The 10,093-nt window shown below is 35.8% G+C and overlaps 1 long non-coding RNA gene across 1 annotated transcript; it reads left to right on the forward strand.

Moving 5' to 3' along the window:
* Positions 1-1,351: 1,351 nt before the first annotated feature.
* LOC127127909 (uncharacterized) lies at positions 1,352-3,767 on the forward strand. Its single transcript, XR_007805529.1, has 4 exons — positions 1,352-1,734; positions 2,530-2,654; positions 2,761-3,378; positions 3,470-3,767. It is a non-coding gene; the product is annotated as an uncharacterized LOC127127909 (long non-coding RNA).
* The last annotated feature ends 6,326 nt before the right edge of the window (positions 3,768-10,093 follow it).

Here is a 10,093-nt window from a genome sequence, read left to right on the forward strand (position 1 = left end):
TCTCTACCTTCAATTCTCATCATAACTTTCAAGTTGCTAAAGAAGAGTACTTGCTGCTTCTTGTGATGATGAAGACTTTATCAATCATTCGATTCGAATTGCACTAAAGTCTATGAACAAAGGCAAATATCTTGAGTATCTAGGTCATTCATCCCATATCCAAGGACACCCTAGACAAGGATAAGAATTTTCTACTCTCATCATTCTTTGTTACTTAAGGCTCATGGCATACAACTTGAATCGTGATTGATAAGTTGTTGATGGAGTCTTCCAATTGTTGCTTTGTGAAGTGAGACTTGACAATCATTTGATTCGAATCGAGCTAAAGTCTATGAATAGAGGTGAATACGATGAGCAACTGAGTCATTTGCCCTGTACCCAAAGATATTCATAATGAGTTAATAAAATTATCCAATCTCTTTCATTCTCTATTTCTTAAGGCTCATGTCACACAATTTGAATCTTGATTGACAAGCTCTTGAAGAAACACCTTTGATGTGCCTTGCATAGTCAACTGCTTGATTTGTCTGGGATGCCTTGATTGAACGTCTGAACTTGAGGCCTTGAGATCCATAGGATTACAAGAACTAGTCTTATCAAGTGATCAATGAACTTTTGATCATTTGAATAAACTGAGGAATTATACATAAATCAAAGGATTTAGTTCATCAATTTTTTTGATCAACTTAAATCAAAGGGATTGAATTAATGGTTAATTATATACAACCTAATCTAAAGGTTAATCAAATTATATGTACAAACCCTAAGCTAAAGAATCATGCAAAAAAAAAAAGGATTTTCTACCTAGGGGAAAAATAGTCAATATGTACAAATTGATTAAATGGAAATAAAATCAAGATTATATAAAATCAAGATTATATAAAACCAGTTAATTAAAACAGATCATGAATATGATGAATATAAACTTAGGCTAAATTCAATTTAACAAAACCTAAAATTTCTAAAGGTTTTAATTAATTGATTAATCATCATTAACAACTTAAATCGCAATTAATTAACTAATTAACCTAAATTACAATTAGTCCTAATTAACCTAATTAATAGCTAACCATATTAATAGCTAACCATATTAATCCTAATTAAACCTGAAATATTAATTAACCTAATCAAGCTAATTAACATGAATTAATTAAATAAGAGGTTCAAAAGGGTGCTGGAACCTGGAGGAGGTGGAAACAAGAGGAAGTTTGTTTGGGCCTGAAGCTTAAGGCCCACGGTCACTCTAATTGTTTGTCTTCAGGAAGGGTATGAAGTTGCTGAAGGAGGCGTGAATAGGGAGTTTCGGCCTCAAGCCCAAACGTAAGCATCACAAGCCAGGTCCACGCATCTACACAAAAATCCAGATCAAATTTCTCAATCCAAACGTGAGGCATTCACAAAATGCTTTAGCCTGAACCAATTTCTTCGCCGCTTCCTCCGTAATTTCATCCTCTCACATCGATTCCACGCTTCCGTTTTCAACCGAAGCTATGAATAACATTGAACCTGGAGCCAACATCATTTGAATTCTAAATCAAAATCCACCTTGACACAGCCAAGACTTCAATCACGTTAAGCTCCGAGATCCAAATCAACATCTAATTCGCTTCATTATTGCGCACCAGAATCGAAAGAAATTGAATTGAAGCGAACACCACAGCGAGTCATGGATCGCAATGAGAAGGTAGAAGAAAATTTACCGGAATTTGAGCTCAAGCTTTGTGGCACGAATAGGTACCGATTCTCTCTGCCTTGCTATGCATACACCTCTTCTTCTCCTCGCTTCTGTTTTTTATCCCTCCGTTTTCTGTATTGAGTGTGTTGTTATGTAATTGAGATGAGATGAGAGAGTAACGAGTCTGAGAGTGAAAAATGGTGGAGGTCTAAGCTCTACCAATTGAAGCTTCATTATGAAGCTTCAATGGCGTGTTCTGAGGAAGAGCTTTGGTGAGGGTTGATTCCAAGGGAGAGAGAGGATCTGAAATCGATCTTTGTGAGATTTCTGAGAGTGAAATGTTCAGAGCTACAGCTGAACTGCGATGAGAGCTCTTATAGAGTCCAATTCTGTTACAAATTCACCTGAAATTTAGGTTAAATGTATATTGAAATTAAGAAGTTAGTTATGAAATGCACTAGTTAGTTGGTTGGTTGATCGTAATGATTCTGTTAATGGAATTGAAATTAATTTGAAAATGAATTTGAGGTTAATTTGTTTGGATTTATTGTACTGTAATTCAATTTTCCTTGAACTTGATCATTCTGCCGAAATGTACTTCAAAGTGTTACTGTTGAACGAAAATAAGTTATTAAGTTGTTAATGCCACTGCAATGTAAACTAGGTTCTGTTAGGAAAGTCAGTTTGGGTCCAATTTTATTACTAACATGTTTTGCTTTGTAAAGCTGTTAAATCCTATTGATACTCAAACATTGAAATTGATGGCTACCGCCATTCCTGTGATTGGTGAGTTATCATGATGCCTTTTGTTGATGTGAAGATATATTGTTGACTGAACTGCAAACTTGTTGCAGGCATTTGGACTGAGGTGCCTTGATTTGTTGTTGAAGGCATTATTAATCAATGAGGCTTGCTAAATTATGCTGAAATCCATGGTGTTCATGTTCCTGCTCGTGGCTTTGATGGACTCCAATGCTTGGTATGTTGTTATGGCAATTGAATAACATGCTTGGATGTTACCACGTGATTAATATTTGCTTAATTTGCTGCAAATTATTACTGATGATGACCATCTGACATTGCAGGATCCAGGATTGAGAGGCAAAGTTTTTTCATGAAGCAATTGGTTTATGATGCATAGGTACGGGTACGGTACCCGGTGCGGGTACCGGTAATGGTACGGGATACGCCATTTTAAAAAAAATTAAGGTACGGGTACGTTAATAAAAAATAAGAGTTTTCTATAAAATGTATGGGGAGAAAACTAAATTGTTAGGTTCACAATAATACATCACTATAAAAGTTTAAAAAATAAAAAATAATATTAAGATATAGTAACGAAGAAATGAAAATACATAAATATACTACATTGATATTTGAAAAAACAAAAAATTTCACTTGAAATCGAATAATCAGAAAAGATGAAGTACCACGAGTACGGTACGTGTACCTGGTACGGATGCGCACCCGATACCAGTACTTCACCATTTTAGAAGTACCCATGCTTCAGAGCAATTGGTGTTAACTGATGTACAATGTGTATGCTCATATGTTATTGCCATGAATTTGATGTGCTTGTCATGGATGTATTGCTGGTTTGTGTGCTACATGATGCAAGGCTGCAATTGTCATGCTTGGATGAACACTTTGGTCATGGTTTGCATAGACTCATGGGGTGTTCTGACTTGTTCTTGGTTTTGTAGGTATAACTTATGAACATTGCCTTAATTCTGACCTTGGTATAACCTCATGTGACAAGGTTTAACATGTCGCACCATGGCTTTGTTTTGCTAGGTTTACTTGCACAAGCTAAGTTCATGACATGGCATTGAATATCATGTGCAAATGGCCAAATCAAAATCAAGATGGAACTGGAAAATGGGATTAGGATTAGCATTGGCATTTAGTGGTTTAGGATGGAAAATCACTTTGAGTTGACTTTGGTCAAAGTTGAACAAAAAGTCAACTGTTGACCAAAGTTAATATTTGTTAAACATGTATTTTTTTTGGTATTTTTTGTATGTAAAGAACAATTTATGGTCATGTAATGAATGGGATTGATGCATTTAAATGAAAATGAATGGATTTGGTACATGAATATGTTATTTAAAATGGTTTGAATTTAGACTTAAATGATCATGACTTGTAATTAGGCATGAATGGACATGACTTGTACGAAATGAACTAAATTAAAATGGATTGAAATGACATGCATAAACTCACACCAAAGATCCACAAATGACACATGAAAGAAAGACATAAGGACCTTAGCAAGACCAAAAGGTACAATGAACTAGGGCCTAAACAAAACCTATGGACCAAACAATGATGGCATGACAATGATCAGATGAATGAATGGAAGTAGAAGAAGATTGTGAGACCAAGAACTTGGGTTAGGACCGATGAGCTCAAGCACAAATGAACGGAACCAAAACCAAGGAAACAACATGAATGAACCAAAGAATAATGGTGTTGGGTGAACCTTGATCAAGTAGGAGAATCAAACCATAATGGGTGAAGAACCAGATGAAACTACGGTTTGGAGACCATCCAGTGAATAGGAGACAACATTAGGGTTTTGATGCCCTAAGGAATGCCATAATGAAGTCTATTGAATATATGTCCCATAAATCAAGAGATTAGGGTTTCCAATGTCACTAGATGAAAAGTCAAGCCACAAGGAACATTAGGACCACATCTTCCCTGATTAGGATTTCAATGAGGCATACCCTTCAATTAAGGTCTTTGAATCAATCAAAATTCTCCACAAGAAAACCTCCAATGTATGAGCCCTCAACCAGGGTTTAGGTAGCCAAGACAAGGCTCAAAGAGCATCCACAAGGTCCCATAACCATATCATCAAGAATTAGGGTTTGAATGGCCTGAGGAGTGCCATGATAAAGTCTTCTTGAATCCATATCCCAAAGATCAGGCAGATTATGGTTTTACTTCCCCTCTGATTAGATGAAGAGCCAAGTCACACCTTTAAGGTTTAATCCATACACAAACCCTAGATTTGCAAGCCATGGAGCTTTGAATCTATAGTGATAAACTATCAAGTGTCAATAAATGAATGATGCACATGAGTGAAACATGAATGTGTGCAGATGAATCTTAAATCAAGAGTTGAGTGAAAAGATGAAAATGAGAGGGCAAATTTGGGGGTATGACAAACTGCACAAACAATATGGCATAATACGAGGCATGTACCATGGTTATTTAAGTTGTTATAGAACTAAGGATCAAGATCCTATATGTGTATGGAGACTCGACACTAGTCATTTGTCATGTGAAAAGAGAATGGGAAACCCGTGACCCTAAGTTGATTCCATATTGTGATCGAGTTTTGGAATTGATGGAGTATTTCCGGAAGATTGCCTTTCACCATATTTCCAGAGAAGAAAATCAGATGATAGATACTTTGGCTACATTATCCTTAGTGTACGAAGTGAAATCCCATGATGAAGCCCCAATCATAAAAATAGGTCAAAGAAATGAACCATCATGATGCGTAACAATTGAAGAGGGGCCTGATAACAAGCCTTGGTTCCATGACATCAAGTGTTACATTCAAAAACAAGAGTACCTAACAGGTACTTCAAATGAGAATAAGAAAACCCTCAGAATATTGGCCTCCAATTTCTTCCTCAAAGGTGGTATACTCTACAAGAGAAATCACAGCATGGTTCTACTCAGATGTGTGGATAGACACGAAGCAGACTTGCTCATAAAGGAGATCCATGAGGGATCCTTTGGGACTCATGCCAATGGACATGCCATGGCCAAGAAAATTCTAAGAGCATGTTACTACTTGTTGACTATGGAAAACAATTGTTTCAAATACGTTAAGAAGTTCCATAAATGTCAAATCTATGCGGATAAAGTTCATATGTCGCCCAGTCCTCTGAATTTCTTGAATTTCACATGGTCTTTCTCCATGTGGGGCATAGACGTGATTGCGATGATTGAACCAAAACCTGCAAATGGACACCGGTTCATACTGGTTGTAATCAATTACTTTACCAAGTGAGTATAAACTGCTTCTTACGTCAATACGACGAAACAAGTGATCACCTGGTTTATCAAGGAAGAGATGATTTTTCGCTACAACATTCCTAACAAGATTATCACTGATAATGAGTTGAATATGAATAATATAATGATGAAAGATTTATGCGAGAGTTTAAAATTGAGCATCATAACTCATCACCTTACAAATCAAAGATGAACGACGTTGTAGAAGCAGCCAACAAAAATATCAAGAAGATCATCCAGAAGATGGTGAAGACCTACAAATACTGGCACAAGATGCTCCCTTTTGCACTTCATGGCTATAGAACTTCAGTTCGTACTTCGTTAGGGGCAACCCCCTTCTCTCTTCTATACGACATAGAGGCAGTACTTCCTATTGAAGTTGAGATCCCCTTGCTAAGAATCTTGATGGAGACCAAACTAGAGGAGGCAGAACGGGTACGAACAAGGTTCAATAAACTACACCTCATAGAAGATAAGCGTATGACTGTATTGTGTCACGGGAAATTATATCAGTAAAGGCTCAAGAAAGCGTTCGACAAACAATAATGTCCTTGTTGGGTCGAAGAAGGCGACTTAGTGATGAAAAAGATATTACCCATCCACAAATATTTCCGCGGAAAATGGACCCCAAACTATGAAGGGCCATATGTCGTGAAGAAGACATTCTCTAGCGGAGCCTTAATCATCACAACCATGGATGGATAGGAGTTACCACTATCGGTAAACTCCAACACAATAAAAAATATTATGTCTAGGAAAAGAGGATAAAGAGCCCGCTAAGTCGAAAACCCAAAAGGGCGACTTAGGAAAAAATTAGGGTGTCCCTATGGATTGAAAACTCGAAAGAGCAATCTAGAAAAAAAATAGGGACTTATGAAAAAAAGAATAAAACCCGATAAGTTGAAAACCCAAAAAGGGAAGCTTAGGAAAAAAAAGGTATATCCTCCCGGTGGACTAAGACTCGGAAGAGAGGTCTAGGAAAAATTTAGGATATCCAAAAGGCATATGACTGTAGCACGTGAGCCTATACTACAACATGAACTCAGACAAAAGAAATTTATTAGATCATCCTTTTCAGAAGCAAAGTATTGTGATCTCGAAGCCCTAGGGATAATAGCATGTGTTGGGTTCAGTAGGAACATGAATAATCTGTTTATTGCCATTTTTATTTTTTTTGTAATCTCCTTTTACATGAATTTCTTCTTCATGTAATGTCACTCATTTACGGGTCAAATTCTCAATAAATAAAGTTTTGTTTTTCAAGCCTTATTCTTTGTTTTTCAATTTTTTCTGCTTGATTACAAAATGTTAATTATTTGTGAATAATGCATTGAAACATCGGGCATAATAAAATATTTTGAAAACTTATTTTACTTCGAAACATAAAAGGGGTTCTAGGCTTCCAACACTGCACCTCAAGCAAGACACAAGATCTCTAATCATCATCCATGACCTGATCAGCACAAAAGACTCTTCCTTTCAAGTCACATGGGGTATTCCTAGACATCAAGAGCAACACGGTCTGTTCCATAATCATGTCAGAGTCTCAAAGGTCGGAGGGTCAGAATGTTACAAAAAAACACTGGTTCTTGCAATTTTGCGCATTCATTGTACATATCATAAAAAAAGGTGTCATCCCAAAAAACACATCATGCATAAACACATGCATCAATTCAAAACATGCATCTACAAACATGCATACATAACATAAATAAAGGATTTGTGACTGCTCTTAGAAGTCCAATTCCCAGGTATACCAATACAAGTCCCCAAGCAGGAATGCTTATTGGCCTTCCCCAATAAGTAACATATCCATAAGAAGGTTTTCCTCAACAAGCTCACTCAAAGTGAGTCTTCAAGAGAACCTCCCCAATAGCAGGTCATCCCGAATGATCACTACCAACCGGTGAGTAGGTTTTCACCTCTCATTTCCCTAACTCATCAGCTTATCCCTCACCCGAGACATGGCTTATTAGAATTCTTAACTCTCACCCGAGTTGTGACCCATCAGAACGACCAAGGGGTTTGATCAAGAGTGATCGAGGTATCACTAGAGTCTTACTAGAGTTTCATCAAGAGTGATCGAGGTATCTTTGGAGTCCCACTGGTGTTTCACCAAGAGTGATCAGAGCATCACTAGAGTCCCACCGGATTTTCTTCAAGAATGATTGAGGTATCACTGGAGTACCACTGGAGTTTCATCAAGAGTGACCGAGGTATCACTTGAGTCACACTGGAGTTTCATTAAGAGTGATCGAGGTGTCACTGGAGTCCCACCGGAGTTTCATTGAGAGTGATCAAAGCATCACTGGAGTCCTATCGGAGTTCCATGAAGAGTGATCAGAGTATCACTGGGGGTCCTATCTGAGTTCCATGAAGAGTGATTAGAGTATCACTAGAGTCCTACCAGAGTTCCATCGAGAGTATTATGTGAGTTCTATCAGAGTTGGAGTCCCATCAGGTTGGTTTTAAGAGAATCATCAGAGTATCATATACGCGAGTCGTCAAGTCCTTGCGAGTCCCCAAAGAGTCTGTTTTTAGTATACTTTCTTACCCATGGACAAAATTAGGGTCCTCTCTATATTTAATCATCTTCCACCAGGAGAAGATGAAGACTCACTATCATCATCATCTCAGATTATAGGTGATTAAATAAGGGCAACTGTCGTACCCCAGATTTTTTCCACCCTTCATATGTCTTCTAATGCCACTTTATTTCAAATAAATGAAATGACACAATTGATAAGAGAACATGTGTAAGGAGCACGGTCATACAGTCCCGGGTCGAGTCCCAATTTTCGTTTTGTTTATTTAGCACATTTTCATTTTTTCACTTTTTTTGTTTTCTTTACAAAAAAAATTGCATTTTTAATTATTTTTTTTACTTTTAAATTAAATACTATTTTTTATGCAAAGTAAAAAAAAAAGAGAAAAAATGGTATTAATACCATTTGTAAAAGGGTAAGAAATGGAAATCAATTTTTCATTAGCATATTACTTTTTGGGTTTTGTTTTATTTTGGATGAATATAATAGCTCATTTGGTAGAGGATTCCACTCTCTCCGCTTTTACAATATTTTCTCCTTTTCATGTTTTACCTTGAATCACATCACCTTAAAATAAAAATTTGTATTTTTTTTGTATTTTGTATTTTTTATTTTAATTTTCAAATTTTATCTTAATTATTATTATATTATTTATTTTAATCTATTTATTCAGACTTAACTTCAATTAACAAAGTATTATAAAATGACAAAAACATAAAATATCTAGCTCTTTTAATAGTTGTTTAATTTAGATTTATTAGTCTTTCCTACTTAATTAAACAAATATCAAACAAAAAATAAAATTCTCATTACATCTAGCATTGTACATAGTTAATCTTACCCTCTTGTATATAATCATCGAATATTTTTCTATTCCATTAAAATTCTAAATATATAAAAAAAAACTCTTTTTATTTGTGAATTATTTAAAGACCAATACATGATCGTATTTTCTCAATCAAATCAGCTTAACATTTTTCACAATTCAAAATACACCTTAAAATCAATTCAATCCATCAAACTATTTTTGTGTGTCCTTGTTCACCTTTCAAAAATCTCCCTTTTCAAAAAAAGGATAGTTCAAATTACGTTCAACACGAAACAAAAGCAAGCGCTTAAGCCTCCATCTTGCGAGCAATACAAGCCAAGTTTAAACGCAAGAACACCTTTAACATTATCCTATAAAAGTAACCAACACACCAACATTTTTTAGACGAACTACGATACTCTGATTCTTCATTAAACTTGAAGATATGTAGGAACAGACTTGTGACACTCTGGCGAGTACAATAATAAAAAATCATTTTCCCCCTTTATGGTTAAGTCTTTCTAAAAAAATAACTTGATAATTTCCTTTATAAATGAATAAAAATAAGGCATTAAGCAAGAAATAAGTAATTAAGCAAACATCTCTTAGATAAACATAGTAACCCTAGAACTATAAGAGGTTCCCATTAAGTACAATAAAGGTGAGGAGTGCTAATACCTTCCCCTCACTTAATCGACTCCTGAATCCTAAGTCTTATCCTTACCTTTTAGGTTTTTCTCATTATTACCATGTTCCTTAGGAACAAATAAAAGATGATGGGGAATCTGTCATTTTTCCAGCCACGACATACTCCATTTAACATTAAAGGCTTTATCCATTGGTCATGTATCCTTCTAGTACTATCTCTTTGCCAATTAGCATGCACAATTTTTCCCAGAAATTTACTATGACCTATGATTTGATGCTTTCTTTGGGAATGTACTAGATGTTGTATTCATACAACTTGACTGCCTAAGATACCATTCTTTGGACCAAATTTGGCTTCTTGAGGACCTGGCTTATGGGATA

This window comes from Lathyrus oleraceus, chromosome 3 (assembly GCF_024323335.1).
Source record: "Lathyrus oleraceus cultivar Zhongwan6 chromosome 3, CAAS_Psat_ZW6_1.0, whole genome shotgun sequence".
NCBI classification, from domain to species: Eukaryota; Viridiplantae; Streptophyta; class Magnoliopsida; order Fabales; family Fabaceae; genus Lathyrus; species Lathyrus oleraceus.